Source organism: Lactuca serriola, chromosome 2, assembly GCF_051521515.1.
Source record: "Lactuca serriola cultivar US96UC23 chromosome 2, Lser_US96UC23_V15, whole genome shotgun sequence".
Taxonomy (NCBI): Eukaryota; Viridiplantae; Streptophyta; class Magnoliopsida; order Asterales; family Asteraceae; genus Lactuca; species Lactuca serriola.
The window spans coordinates 50,260,013-50,274,228 of record NC_136409.1 but is presented as its reverse complement, the minus strand read 5'-3'; positions in this window follow the sequence as shown (position 1 = coordinate 50,274,228).

Genomic DNA, 14,216 nt, shown 5'->3' with positions numbered 1-14,216 from the left:
CGATTAATTAATAGTCTAGCTATTATTGTTATTATTATTATTATATAAGCGTTAAACGATACTTATATAACCCATAATAATAGCCCAAGTACTTATTATAAGGTCCTAATAACATTACTATATTAAAACATAAGCTAAACTAAAGATAGGTTAGGCGTAGCTCACTTACAGCGGGTTTTCTCGAAAACCCGGCTTCGCTGGAGTAGCGTTCCCGAGTCGAAAGACTCTTTTTCTTGGGACTCCGGGAGCCTCGGGGCTTCCTTCGGGTGCTAGGGGGTTTTCCTAGACTTTAGGGGGCTTAAGGAGGCTTAGAGAGAGATTCTAGAGAGAGAAAGAGAAGTTGGAAGGTGTGAGAAATGAGGATGCCCCGACACCCTTTTTATAGGCTGGAAAAGCCAAAAACTCGTCGAGTTGGCCTCAAACTCGTCGAGTTCCAGGCCAGGTGTCACCATCTGGTGGCTAGCCTTGGGGAGGAAGCAACGACCAGGATTGCGCCACGTCACCCGATTTCGCACAGCAGCCTCCCGACTTAGAAAAATCATAACTCTCGCATACGAACTCTGTTTTTGACATTCTTTATATCCACGCGTAGTTAAAATCAAGATCAACAACTTACGTTTAGACTACGTCGGCTAATTCTCGACCGATCTCAAATTTAACAGTAGGAGACGTTTAGACTGTTAAATGACCGCGAAGAATTCGTCACTCCTTCATACGAACTCCGTTTTCGTCCATATTTTTACCATTGAGTTCCTATTAATGAGATCTTCAACTCTCATTTAGGTCGCGTAAGCCAAAAACCGCTCGAACTAAAATTCGAGTTTCAGGCTGTACACTACTAAGCTGAATCTTAGAATAATCATAACTTCCTCATACGAAGTCAGATTTGGGCGTTCTTTTTATCGACGCGCTTAGTTTAACATATTCTACAACTTTCGTTTAGATTGCTAAGGCTAAATCTCGCTCTATCGTAAATTCACTATTTATGCTTCCCGGTGCCGTGCCGGTTTTGCCGTAAAACTTCGACGGGCCATAACTTCTTCGTTATAACTCGGATTTCGGCGTTCTTTATATGTACGGAAACCTTGAGACATATTCCACAACTTGGTTAAGATTATTTATTCTAAATAATCTTTTGTCGAAAAGTCGATTTCGACCCCTATTTCCTCTAAATTGACTAGCCCGGATTTGCGGGCGTCACAGATACTCTGATTTGTCATATAACCCCCTTTTTGTATGTTTGAATGACTTAAAGCTATGGATTAGTAGTGTTTTTAAAAGAAATTTTTGGTCATGATTTTTTGGATGTTAAAAGTTGGTATCAGAGCCTTGGTTTGAGGGATTCGGGCACACTCTCGGGTGTGACTGAACTCAAACTGAGGGCTGGGTAAGGGAATTTATTTTAGAGGAAAATCGTTTTTATACAAAGAAATTTGAAAAGGAAAAAAAGATTTCAAAAAGGAAGTAAGAACTTTGAAAAGAGAAAACGGTGTGGTGCATACAATCATCCGAGCTCAAGTAAGTTCTCCCAAATTATCCATACAAGTTTATGTTAGCCTATGATTATGTGACCAGCATGCTAGATTTAGGGCTAAGGATCTAGGAGGATGCCTTATGTGCCTGTTATATGTGCTTATTGAGCTATATGCTAGTGTTGGTTAGACAATGGTATGATAGCCTGTTTAGGTTACGCCTGATTAGATGAACTTATATCGCATGTTAGTGCAGATTCTTGTTGTGTGGATAGACTTGCTTGATTATGTTCTGGTTAGATTTCCCTTTTTTTTGAATGCTACTTGCTTGGTGCTTTGTGGGATTCTGAGTGATGGGAGTTAGCCATTAGGTGAATGCGTTATGTCACATGTGACCAGGGTTGAATAATCTCAGAGTGCAGAATTTGGCTCTATTGCGCAATTCTTGTCTGAGTCCAACCATTGTAGGGACGAGTCCTTTACTCGAAGGATTATCTGATCCTCATCATATGTGATGGTATTCAGGTAGTGGCTAACTAGCATTGTGAAGATGCCTTTAGTAGCCGAGGACGGAGTGAGTTGGACGATACCCTATGACAAGCCTAGGATGAGCTTAGTGCTAGGAGCAGTAGTAGTAGTAAGGGACTTAGTGGAGTCGAGGAAAATCTTGAGGAAAGTACGGATAGATGTGGAAGGTAGTATGGGCCCGTACTACTAAAAGCAGAGGATCCATACTCGATTCAAGAAGGGCTGAGATGAGACCAGGAAACTTGTAGAGTGTGTGTGATCCCTCGGCAGTGAGGTGTATTTTGATGATTGCTATGGGATGTTTTTAATATGGCGACATTGCAAGATGGACCGATGGATGGGTCAGGTGTCAGAGAGGGATCAGGCTCGGGTTCAGGGAATGAGCAGCTCGAGGCGTGGATGAGGGAGTTTGTATCAGCGGAGGTTACACCCAGTATATTAGACCATACTCCTGTGATCTTTGGTACGGTCAAGGAGGGCATCCTAGAGATGTTGGATGAGAGGCTTGGAGCCTTCTGAACAGAGATGATGGGCTTTTTGGGAGCGCGTACATTGACATTCTGGGAGTTCAGAGTTTGTGAAGCTCCAGACTATCATGGGTCTAGGGACCCCATTGCTAGTTGCAGATGGTTGGCTGATGTCGCCAACGCTTTTTGTTCCAGCTGGTGTCCCGAGGGGGACAAGGTTCGACTCGCCTCCTATCTTCTGAAGGACAGAGCACAAGATAGGTGGGAGGAGGTTGGTCATGCTATCGTGGATGATGCCGCGTTAGACGCGATGACATGGAGCGACTTCTTGGCTAGGTTCAAGGCCGAGTTTGCACCGGTGATTGAGGTGCAGCAGTTAGCCCGAGTGTTTCAGGATCTGAGATAGACTACAGAGAAAGTGGCGGAGATCACCGCAAAGTTCAGGGAGAGAACCCTTCTGGTTCTGCAGTATGTGGTAGACGAGGAGATAAAGAAGGCTCGGTACCATGAGATGTTGAGAGCTGACACCAGGGAGTTTGTGAGCAGGTCCAGCTGCAAGACGCTGGAGGACATGATTTCTCGGGCCAGGGAGAGAGAGATTGATCTGGAGCAGATCAGGAAGAGGAAGTCGGATGATATTTAGGTAGCCACAGGTTCAGGTAAAAGGCCCAAGGAGTCAGATTCGAGATCAAGGGATTATCAGAGCCGCAGCCGGTGCGGGAAGTGTGGCAGGATGCAAGAGGGTGCGTGTAGGAGCGGCAGTGGTGGTGATTTTGGCTGCTTCAAGTGCGGCCAGACTGGTCATTTCAGCAGAGATTGTACTGCTACCACCACCCAGGGATCGGACCTGATATGTTTCTGTTAGAATAATATTCCTTAAAGATCGATAGATTCAAACAGATAAACAATAAATGAAACAGTAAGAACACAAGAATGATTTGAAAGATGTCGAATGATTAAACTTTAACACCCCAGAATAGCTTGACAAAGAACTTTGATTGTAGAGGTGTTTAGGGTTACAATGCAAAACGGTAATCAAACATCTATCATTTTAAAGGCATACATGCATGCACTAATTTTAATACTACATTAACCCTAATCACGATTGGACATGCCCAAACCGGATATACAAAATATTAGCCCATGACGCAACACATAATACTCAACAATCTCCCCCTTTTCGTCAATGGATCCAAGAGCTCAGTTCGGTTGAGTTACTATCGACTTCTTTACAGTCTTGAACACACCCGGTATAATGGCCAAAAGAGTTTTTATGAATGTAATATACCATCGAAGCATGTCTGTGAAGTTCTTCTTATCTGACTCGGAGTTCGCCTTGCACTGATGAATGATATTTATAGTGTGCTCTAGGCAGTCAGTAGAGAACAAGTGTTTGTCTACCAGAGAAAATAAAAACTTTTCCCCTTTGGCTCTTGTAAACATAACAGTCACGTGAGCAGAATCGATTTGACCGAGAGTCATTTTGCTGACGTCTCCTGGTTTTGCAGTTGGCTTCACCGTTGGTTTCTTTCTTAGAACATTGGCCACTTCCTGATCCATTTTTGCTACCTCGTGAATATAGCCAGCAATCATTTGCTTTAGGTGCTCTAAAATTGGTCCATACTCCTTTGCATTAGTAAGAAGAATATTGAAGAGTAGGATCCAATCATGTGGATTCAGGTTGGGAAGATCTTCAAAGGAGATAACCGACACTGAGTTATCCGAACCTCGGGTTATCTTGAAAGAAATGTTGATAAATTTCCCTACAGGTGATGGCTTCAGTACCTTGACAATAATAATCTTCTGTGCACTCCAGGTCAGATACTAAGGCTGACCAAACTTGAGATAGAAATCGATCAGTTCACGGTCTACCTAAGGATGAGGATAGGGAACTTCAACAGTTGAATCAATGCAATGAAAAACAAATGCCTTTCCGGTTATAGGCATATCGAACTGTGAATCCCTTGTATTATCACAGTCAAAAGAAGTCACAGGTTCCAGCCAAAGTGTGCTTGGAGACTCTATGGCTTCCTTGATAAGTGTCTCCTTTGTCCACAGAGGGAACAACATCTTCTTGCAACTTAATGCATCATCCTCTTCTTTCTTTTTCTTCTCTCTCTCCTCAGCTTCCTTAGCAACCCGAAGGGTTTCATCAATCTCCGCATCCCTATTTTTGCGTTTCAGAATATCGGAGATAGTTTCTTGATCCTCATCACTATCATCGTGTTCACCAATAACACACTTTTTCTTCTCTTTGATACCAGAACCCGAAGCTAAATTATCCTTCGGTTCGGTTTTGACCTTCGGTTTAAGAGGAATTGGTTGTGGCTTCTCTTCTTCTCCCCCTTGTTGCAGAGGAACAATTCTCTCCGAAACACCCTTCATTTCTCGTAAGAGTTCAAGCGAAGGAAGGAGTTTGGAGGTCAGATGATTGCGAATGGTGAGCGTGAGAATGGGATCATCAGCTTGAAGCACATTGTGTAGCAGTGACGGAACATCACCAGCACAACTGCGAAACACAACTCTTTCAGTTTTCAGCAAGGAGATTTCACGTTATGCTCTGGCTAAGTCAGCTTTCAGTACATCATTGTGAGCAGTCTGTTGTGCAAGATCCTCTCGGAGTTGCCTTTCAAGGAGAAGATCAGCTGTGAGCTTTTCAAACCGAGAGTCAATGGAAGACAATAAATTCTTGTTATCAGCAGAGAGGTCGAAACAGACAGTCTCACACTTTGTTTGTTCGACTTGAAGGGATTGAGAAAGCGAACTGATTGACTCTGTGACCTTGGCAGCATTAGAATCCGCATGACCCTTGAAAGAGTCAAGAAAAACTTAAGAATCACGGAGAATATCTTTAACCTCAGAAGTGGCTCTTTTGCACAATGGAGTAGAATCATCCACCGTTGCAATACATTTATCAATGGATTTAGTATATTGATGAAGGGTTGTATCCTTGAATGCCTTGAGAACAACATCATTGTACTTTTTGGTGGAAACGATCAGTGTTTCAAGTTTTTCGTGAACATGGTCGATTTGTTGCTTGGTTGCAGGAGTAGATTTTAGGATTTATCATATTCACTCGGGATTCGGTAAGGACTATAGTAAGTGGAATCGAATTCAAAATCAGCTCCTCCAAGGACGGGACTAGAATCAGCAGAAAGAGTTGGGGAAATTGGCTCAATTGTGACTTTAGGGGTTCTTTAGTCTTCGCACCCACATCAGATGTGTTGATGTTGACATAAGGATCTGCGGTGGAGGTGATGATAGGAGTTGGTATGGAAGCGGTGATAATGGGAGGAGAAGTAACAAGTGGCGGTGAAGGAATCATTGAAGCAGGTTGAGATACAGGTGGAGGTGGAACCGAGGCTGGAACTGTTGTCTTGGGTGGAGAGGAAGGAGTTGTAGGAACATAATCATTGAAAACTTCCATCGGAGTTGGAGACTGAGGAGCTGTATTTCCTTTGGGTGAACCCTCATGTTGTTGTTCCTCTTCTTCTCCTGCAGACTGCTCTTGTCTCTGTTCTTGATGTGAAGGAGAAGGAGTTCGCGTTCTACGAGCCATTTTCTTGACTTTCTTGGGTGCAGAGGAATCACCCTTCTCAGCCATTCGTTTCTTTGCCTTAGTCGGTTTGGAAGAGGGTTCTTCAGTTGCTTCATTCTTCACAATTGCCTTCTTGCCTCGCTTCACCGATTTCTCCACCTCGTCCAATGCAGCTTACATCTCTGGAGTTAATTGACAAGGGCTCTTAGGAGGAAGCAATTTATAATCAGAGATGAGTTTGCTTTCTGATGAGACACACCGGTGCATAGTTTCCGGAATGAAGCTGTTGTGCAAGAACTTGGTTGTGTCACACACAATAATCTTCTTTGTATCAAAAGAGGAAATAGAGGAAAGTAAATAATCCTTCATGACTGGTACATTGAGGGATGTGATAGCCCATTGTGCGACGATGGTCCAAAACCATCCACATGAAATTTTAGAGTGCCTAGTTGAAGAGGACAAACTATGTACAAGTTGGGACCATATCAACGACCCGTAGTCCAGGTTCATCCCATTGTAGATGCCGTACATTATCGTTATAAAGCAGTTATTGGACCCATCAGAGCCACCAACACATTCAGCCAAACCTTCGTGAAGAATGGTAAGCAACCCATTCCATTGTGGAGGTAGGCACGACTTCTTGAACTTGGTGAAGGTTGTAAGGACCTCGTGTAGCCCATCTCGTAAAACATCGAGAATAGTTGAGTTGTTGTGATGAAGTCCGGTGAGATGACGGAGGCATCGAATGCAAGCCCTAGAAGAGAGCAAAATCGTCCTTTGGAAATCGAAGCTTTGTGAGAATGAATCTGAAAGTAGATGTGCTCCTTGATTTTCTCGTAGGTGGCTGTGGAGTAAACTTGAGACAGGAGGACATGGGAACAGATTCCACTTGAGTCAAAGCAATGACGAGAGGGGAATACTTTAGACATTCTACAACTTGAAGCATGTAATGATCATACAGGAATGGAGTCATCTGAATGATCATATTCTGGTTGGGCTTGATCGAAAGTAATGATTACGACGCCGTTTGATCCTGAAGAGATGAAGAATCTGCCATTGTAGAGCTTTGTGAAGAAGATGAACAGTTTAACAAGCGCCAATTTGGTTGAGAGAAGTGGAGTGTCATAAATGGTACAGTGAAACTAGAACCCCTTTATATACGATTGCCAGGAGAGAGAAAAAATCGACTATAATAATGAAACGATCTCTGAAAAAGCGCCTGGAAAAGCGGGATTTGACGGCTTGGTTTTCCCCAGATACATAGCATGCGGCGAAGGTTTAGGAGTCGTTTGAACTTCACATGCCCAATTTTGAACTTATCCACAGACACGTTGGAACGTCGCATGCATTCAAGTTCTTCAATCCAGTACTCATTTAAAGGCCAAAATCTCTTATCACCTCCATAAGATTGTTTAATGTTTAGAACTGAAAGTGAAACCACGCATAATTGTCACGAACCTGAGTGTTGGAAAATCAAAAAGATTTTCGTGCATTAGTGTGCCACTAGATAAGAAATAAAGCAAACACGTATATGGGATGTGAGTGATGTCAAATAAGACATAAAGCTGAGGATCCCTGGCACGGATCTCTTCCTTCAAAGTCAAGAGAGACTTGAAGTGCTTCTGTGGTTTCCCGTGGTAATACGATCAAATGTTTCTTAAGAAACATTGAAAGGCTTCTTTTTAATCATAGGCTTTAGAGGTGGCTAAGCTTAAACTAAACTTCGATGCTTAATATAAGACCGAACGTTGGAAGAAGTACTTGTGAGACCGATATGGTATGTTGAACAAGTAGGTTGGATAGGTTAGAAGTAACAGTATTTAGAGTAGAAATCTCAAAAACAAAAAACTAAACTCGATCTTTTGGGAAGAAATGACTTGGTGTTAGACAATTTCGTAAAGATCACGCAAGAAAATAAAATGAGACTTCTGTAGGTAACAAGTTAAAGCTTGAATATCTAAAATTCACCATCAATTCAGTATTGGTGTTGGATGTAGGGTCTCACTCAGCAGGTGGTGAACGTATCTAAGATCAAAAACACCGATTTTGTGTAACCGTAAACCTCAGTGGTAATTCCTCTTATTCTCAAGGGTTACATTGATGAAACGAAAGTAAATGGAGAATATATATAGGAGGTGGTTAAAGAGCTTAATGTACCCTTTCATTTAAAGAGGGACATAACAGACAACTCTTGACTCATTTGAGAAGATTAGGGTAGCTCGGCACTTGAGTGAATGATACAACCTAATTGGGAAGAAACGATAGGTGTAAATCGAATCATTAAGGCCTCACTCAAAGTTTTTAAGATACTTTAGACTACATGCAGCAGCATGCTTCTAGGGACACCTAGCTAGTTCATAGTGAAGAATGACATACTAGCCCCTCTACGAGTCCATAACCTTTCTTGGCACTTAATACCTAGTAAGGAAGAAGAGATAAACAAACAACACAAAAAGAAACAAAAAAATTGATAAAACAAAAAAAAACTTTTTGAAATTTTGTATTTTCTTAAAAAAAACTTTGAAATAAAGAAAAAATAACGGACGAGAAAAATAGAGTGAAAAAATATACAACCGAACTTTCATATTAAATAATAGAAGCTAAATAAACCGAGCTATCATTTCATTTTAGTCCCCAAAAATTAAGGATCCGAAATGAGCAGAGCGTTCGGTTCATTTCGGTTCCCTAAAATTCCGGAGCCGAAATAGACCGAGCGTTCGGTTCATTTCGGTTCCAGAAAATTATGGACCCGAAATAAGTAGAGCGTTCGGTTCATTTCGGTTCCCTAAAAATAAGGACCCGAAACAAACCAAGCGATCAGTTAATTTCGCTTGCCTAATTTTTTAGAGAGAGATTTGAGGATTTGGTACCGACTCTACTTCCATCATCCCCAAGCCTTGCAAAATTATATTGAAGCTTGCTTCTGGTAATGCTTTAGTGAATATATCTACAAGTTGATCTGAGGACCGTAGGAAATGGACTTCCATGTTGCCATCTTCAACATGGTCCTTGATGCACTGGTACCTGAGAGCAATATGCTTTGTCTTTGAGTCCTGTACTGGATTGTGACAAATTCTTATCGCACTTTCAGAATCATAATAAAGCGGAATCTTCTTCATACTCAGTCCATAGTCTCTAATTTGACTTTGTATCCAGACTACTTATGAAGTACACGAAGCGGCAGCTATGTATTCTGCTTCGGCTGTTGAGAGAGACACACAAGTTTTCTTCTTGGACTGCTAGCTAACTAGTTTACCATCAACGAACTGGCATCCTCCAATTGTGCTCTTTCTATCTTGACCACAGCCACCCAGATCAACATCAGAAAAGGCTTGAACAAAGAATCCAGTTTTAGCTGGATACCAGAGACTGAGAGACGAGGTATGCTTCAAATATCGAAAACTATTCTTCACTGCCACCATGTGAGGTTCTCTAGGATTAGCTTGAAATCTCGCACAATAACATACATAAAACATAATGTCCGGTCTACTGGCAGTTAGATACATAAGAGAGCCTATTATTTGACGATAGAGAGTCATATCTACAATAGGCTTTTCCAGAGATGGTGTTAACTTGGTGCCAAACGCCATAGGAACCTTCACCTTTGAGTCTCCCATCATTCTAAATTTTGCCAACAGATTCTTCGTGTATGCCTCTTGGTTAATAAAAATACCTTCTGGTCCCTGTCTTATATTCAACCCAAGAAAAAAGTTAATTAGACCCATTGTGTTCATCTCAAATTTAGTCTCCATCAGTTTCCTGAATTCAACCGTTCAGTTGGGATTCGTGGAGCCGAAGATGATATCATCGACATAAATTTAAACTATCATTAGATGTTTGCCTTCTTTCTTACGAAAGAAGGTTTGATCAACCGAACCTTGCTTGAATTAGACAATTTTAGAAAGCGAGCTAAAGTTTTATACCCTGGCCCTTGGTGCTTGTTTCAGTCCATACACAGCTTTATCTAACACATAGCAATGATCGGGGTATTTCTCATTCACGAACCCTGGTGGTTGCTCAACATAAACCGTTTCTTCTAGTTCTCCATTCAGGAAGGCACATTTCACGTCCATTTTAAAAACTTCGAAGTTTTTATGAGCATCATATGCTAGAAAGATTCGAATTGATACCAATCTAGCAACATGAGCAAAGGTCTCCTCATAGTCTATTCGTTCTTCTTAGCAATATCCCTTTACCACCAGCCGAGCCTTATTCCTTATAACAATGCCTTCTTTATCCATCTTATTCCTAAAGACCCACTTCAATCCAACAACAGAAGCATCCTTTGGTGTGGGTATTAGTCTCCAAACACGATTGCGTTCAAACTCATGAAGTTCATCTTGCATAGCCTGTACCCAATCAGCATGATCAAGTGCAATGTTGACTGTCTTTTGTTCGATTTTAGAGACAAACGAATTAAACATGCAGAATTCAACTTGAGAAATAATGGAGCTTGCTTCTCATTCAAATGAGATCATGTGAGAACCCGTTCGGATGATTCACCAATTATCTGTGTTTGAGGATGATCCTTAGTCCATTTTATGAGAGGAGGGTAGCTCGGGTCATAAATAGGATCCAATTCTACATTAATCTCTTCTTTAAATTCTGATTGATCGTCTTCGTGATTTGTATTTGGATTCTCCCCCTCAAATGGCGAAGTGTGTTCCTTGTCAGGTTTGGGATCCTCCCCCTCGGTTGGAGTTGGATTTTCTTGTTCGGTTGTGTGAGACACAGATGAGACCTCCCCCTCGAATATTGTGCTGTTATTTGGAGGTTCATTTGAGGTTTGATCATTCGTTTGTTTTGAAGCATCCTTTGCCATGTCTTTCGCAGCATCTTCGATGATCTTTTTCAGATGGTCGACTTTGTTGTCTGTTGCATTCGCCTCTGAATGTATAGCTTTTGCTGGTTCATCAAATAACCTCATATACTCTTCAAACATATTTGCAATAGGAACCGATACTTGTCCTGATTCAGGAAATAGTTCACCCATAGTACTTTCTTTTGCATGAACTTTCTTTATGTAGTTGTCATCAAAGGTTATGTAATAGGTTTCCTCAATACGTTTGGAGTGTTTATTCAGAACCCTATAAGCCTTTGAAGTGAGTGAATAGCCTAGAAAGATTCCCTCATCCGCTTTAAAATCAAACTTGTTTCAGTTCTCTTTAGAATTGAAAATGAAGCATCTGGAATCGAACACGTGAAAGAACTTGACATTGGGTTTTCGATTGTTCAGAATCTCATACGGAGTGACTGAGAGTCTCTTGTTAAGTAAGGATCTATTTTGAGTATAACAAGTAGTAGCAACAGCATCAACCCAGAAGTATAGTAGGAGAGAAGCGAAGCTCAGCATGGTTCTGGCTGCTTCACATAAGGGTCGGTTTCGTCTTTCAACGATTCCACTCTGTTGTGGAGTGTAGGGAGCAGAGAAGTTGCGAGACACTCCCTTGTCAGCCAGAAAGTGTTCAAACTCTTTATTCTTGAATTTAAGCCCATTGTCGCTTCTGATGTTCCTTACCACTTTTTGTAGCTGTAGTTGAACTTGCTTGATGAACGTCTTTAACTTGGGAGTCGCTTCTGATTTTTGTTTAAGAAAGAAAACCCAGGTGAAACGTGAAAAATCATCTACTATAACAAGAATGAACTTACTACCACCGATACTTTCAATTGCTAAAGGTCCACATAAGTCAATATGTAGAAGTTCAAGTACTTCAACAATCTTGGTATTGATACGTGATGGATGGCTCTTTCTGCTCTGTTTACCCATCTCATATGCTACGCACAGGTGTTCTTTATCAAACTTGAGAACTGGAAGTCCTCGAACATGATCACCAAGCACCAACTTATTGATATCTTTAAAGTTTAGGTGCGAGAGGCGTCGGTGCCATAGCCAGCTTTCATCTGAATTTGCCTTAGACAACAGGCAAATCGCTGGTTTTCCTTTAATTGGAATGAGGTTTAGAGGGTACATCTCTCATTTTCATTCAGATTTTAACAAGACTCTTTTGGATTGTTTCTTGACAATTTCTGAACCTTCATCATCAGATGAGACTTTCAGCCCCATACCCACAACCACTTGAGATGCACTTATGAGGCTGTGTTGTAATCCTTCCACATACGCCACTTTGCGAATTGTTAACTCTCTGTTGGTTATCATTCAATATCCTTTGATTGTTCCATAATAGTTGTTGCCATACTTGACTCATCCACCATCCTTAAGGGACCGAAACTCCCTTAGCTCTTCCTTTCTCCCTTTCATGTGATGTGAGAAGCCACTATCTATGTACCATTCTTCGTCAAACTGCTCGTCACTGATAACCTGCAAAGTTAAGCAGATTTAGGAACCCAAAGTCTTGGGCCCTGGTAAGTTTTTTTTACAGAAGAAGGAACAACAACAAATATATCAACAATATAGGTTCTTTTTATGAGTGTTGTTTCATCTTTTCTTTTGATCATGTACACTTTTATTTTATTTTTCTGTTGTTTTAATTTCAATGTGTTACATGGTGTTGTGATGGTTGGAGTCCTTCTTGGTTCCTTAGGGTTAGCTTGCTTTTTATTATGATTGACTTCTGCTTTAGAATCAAGCTTTCCTTTCCCTTGAACATCCTTTGTTGAATTATGTTTCTGTTGGGAAGAACCGAGACTTAACCTTCGGTTCTCAGTTTTGGTGTTGGGATCGAACCATGAAGTTCGGTTCTGAACTCTGTTATTGAAACCGAAACTGGATGTTCGGTTTTGTCCTTTGGAGTCGGAACAGTGACTGGATGTTCGGTTTTGAGATTTGGAGTAGTAAGAACTAGGACTAAAATTATTCTGTCTTTTGATCTCTAGTTTGTCATTTCCTACAACAACAACTTCTTTTTTTGAGGGAACATAGTTGGGATTTTGAGATTGCCAAAACCTTTTTCGCTTATTCAGATTCTTCATGTACCTCCGATTTTTGGTGTTTCTGTTCAACTAACACCTTCTGAAATTATGGATGTTGAAGCTTGATTTATTCTTCTCTTTTTGAGCTTCAGTTGAATCAGAAGATATATCCGAAGTCTTCTTTGATTCTTCCGGTTTCTTTCTCGGTTCTTCAGGTATATCTTTGGTTCTACTTGTGCTTGGTTTGTCAAAGCTTGAGGGTTTGTTGATTGGTTTAGCAACATATCTGCCCTTCACCCTCCATGAGGTGTGCTCTGACAGAACCACTGTCTCATCTGCATTATCGATAGGAGCAGACCAAAAATAGTTGTCACATCCTTCAACATTGTCTTTCTCAACCATAATTTTTAGTTCAAATGTTTGTTTTCCAGTGACTTTTGTGACAGCGTAAACCTGATTTGGCACAGTTTGAAACTTCTGGTAAACCACTGCCTTTTCTTTGAGTTTCTTTGACTTATCCCTTGACAAACGAGCATATTCAATGAAATTTTCGGATATTAGAGGTTTCTCGTTTTCGCTTTTCATGAACTTAGAGCAATCAACTTCGTCTTCCACTAAAATTTCACTCATCTCACTATCCTCATCAAATTCAGACGTATTTTCTACATTCATTTTATGTTCGGTCATTAATTTCGAGTTTGAAGAGTCAAATGATTGTAAGGTCTCTGTCTTGATTTTCAGCTTATCATTTTCGTTTAAAAGCCTTTTAAGCGTGCATCTGTTTTCTTTTGAGTAAATGAAAGACTCAATTTTGTCCAGGCCGATTTTATAAGTGACAGAAGTCTCTTCTAAGGACATTATGGATTCACATTCAGCAATGACGTCATCCTCCTTAAACTCAAGGAAGGGTAAGATCATCTTATGAATCTTTTTCCCTATTTCACAGTCTAAATGTAATTGAGTAATATTTGTATATAAGTGTTTAGCAACTAAGAAAAAATTGTTTCTTTGTTTTAAAAACATCAAATTGTGTCTTTGAAAATTGATAATCTCATCCCTAGCCCTAATTAACTCCGTCTCCTTCAACTCAATCCACATGCGTCGCTCCTTACTCTTCGATGACTCCATGCTCAGTTGGTCAGTGAGGTTAGATTTCGTTAAGCGAGTTTGCATGAGACTACTACTGAGATTAGCAAATTTAAATTTAAGTTCGTTTTTGATCAACCCATTGCAGTCATTGATCTTTTCACTCATGGGCTTTGGCTCCTTACGCTCATCTTTTGTTGGTACACCCGCAGTCACCATCAAGCACTTCCCAGCCGAACCGTGAACTTCCTCTCT